Source organism: Pteropus alecto, unplaced genomic scaffold, assembly GCF_000325575.1.
Source record: "Pteropus alecto unplaced genomic scaffold, ASM32557v1 scaffold21, whole genome shotgun sequence".
Lineage (NCBI taxonomy): Eukaryota > Metazoa > Chordata > Mammalia > Chiroptera > Pteropodidae > Pteropus > Pteropus alecto.
In genome coordinates, this window is record NW_006436282.1 from 21,648,082 (window position 1) to 21,649,946 (window position 1,865).

General features: G+C 44.1%; 1 long non-coding RNA gene across 1 annotated transcript; it reads right to left on the bottom strand.

The window, feature by feature from the left end:
• Positions 1-1,851, bottom strand: LOC112479753. The gene is made up of 2 exons (XR_003046332.1): positions 1,627-1,851; positions 1-1,515 (listed from the first exon to the last, which is right to left on the bottom strand). It is a non-coding gene; the product is annotated as an uncharacterized LOC112479753 (long non-coding RNA).
• Positions 1,852-1,865: the final 14 nt, after the last annotated feature.

A 1,865-nucleotide genomic window follows, 5' to 3' on the forward strand; every position in this document is an offset into this window, starting at 1 on the left:
TTAAGACAACAACTATTTATTAGCTCACACTTCTTAAGTCAGAAGTTCTGGCACAGGCATGGCTTAGCTGAGTTCTCTGCTCAGAGTTTCCTGAGGCTGAAATCATAGTATCAGTCAACTGAGTTCTTGTGTAGAGGCTCTGTGGAAAATCCACTTCCAAGCTCATTTAGGTCATTGGCAGAATTCAGTTCCTTGCAGTTTTAAGACTGAAGTCTCATTTCCTTGCTGACTGTTGCTCTCAGCTCCTAGACTCTGCTCTGTGGTCCTTGCCAGGTGGCACTCTCTAGCTCCAAAGCCATTAGCGGAGAATCTCCCTAATGATGAATATACCTCATGCTTTGAACCTCTTTCCAGGAAGAGCATAACTCCTTTTAAGTGCTCACCTGATTAGGTCAGCCCCACCAAGGATGCTCTCCCTATCTTAAGGTCATTTAATTTGAGACCTTAATAACATCTGCAAAATCCCTCAAAGCAGTATCTATATTAGTGTTTTACTGAATAACTGGGAGGAGGTGTGTGTACATCAGGCGTGCTGGAATCTTGGGGTTCTTAGATTCCTGCCTAGTTGACAGTTTGTAAATTCCTTGATGGCAAAAAACTGGGCCTTGTGTATCTTTGTCTGATACCCAATTGATCATTCATAAATGTTCACTAAAGTGAGTTGTTTAAAAGGAATTAGGAAATTATGAAGTCAGGGAATTGTTACACGGGAGCATTAATTTCCAGGTAAGGACAACTCTTATCAGGAAAAAGATCAGATAAGATGCAAGGGCCAAGATACCCGTGGACTGATCATCATCCTGATCTCTTACTCTGCCAAAACATTAAGTGCAGTTTTACTTTCATTGTAGGAAGGCAGCTTTGATTTATTAAGATAAGTTAAGAGAAAAAGAATTCCTATTCCAGAAACATGCAAGAGGAACAACTTTCCAGAATCACATCTATACTGAGTAAAGGGTGTGTTCAAGTGGGTTCACAGTGCCCTGAGCTTCCCTTGGCTAGACTGCCAGCTTTCTGAGGGTGGAGCCACATATTATTCACATTTCTATTCCTAGGGCTAGCATGGTGCCTGGTTCAGAAGACAGATTTGAAAGTTAAAAGCTGATTGAATGTTTGTAGCATGAATGTTATTTGACGTGTCATGGCTAGTAGTCATTCAATTCCTGGGGGCGAGGGCTCTGTCCAAGGCATTTTCTGCAATCCAGCAATGCCTTTCGAGTCCTGGCAGCCTGTAAGCATTCAACAGGTGCAATCTTTGGGCTATGCACTCTTGCCTTAAAATGTACTTTCTCCTCTTCCAAACCAGCAGTTGATCCTTTTAGGCTACGCAGTATAAAGTGAAGCTGAATAATATCTGAGGTAGTCACACAATGCTTATTTCTAAGAAATACTCAGCTTTATGTTAACGCAAAAAAAGGAAAGTTTCATCTTCCTTTCCAAATGGACATTCATATCAGTGTCTAGTAAATGTATTTAGGGGAAACATTACATCCTTTGGAGGGCAGAGCTTTGATTCTGAAAAAGAAAAACGTTTCTTTTAGGTTTTCTCAGCTCCTGCATTGCTAGCTTCAGACAAGGTACAAATTATCTGCAATTCTGTGGGCGTCCCCTGCATTTAAGTCGTACTGGGCAAAAAACGCTTTTCCGGCCTTCTAACTCCAGATACACGCTACCAGGGACAACTAGCTTTTTCCGCTTCACTGTAACCCGGGAAGCCGAGGAGGTCGGGCCCGCGCTGTGACGTCACCCGGCTCGCAGACCACGGCGCAGATCTGAGGCTCCGGTGATTGGCTTGGGGTCCATGACGTCACGGGCCGGGGCGGTCCCGGCCTCGTAAGGGCCCAGGGAGGCTCCCGGTTCGTTTC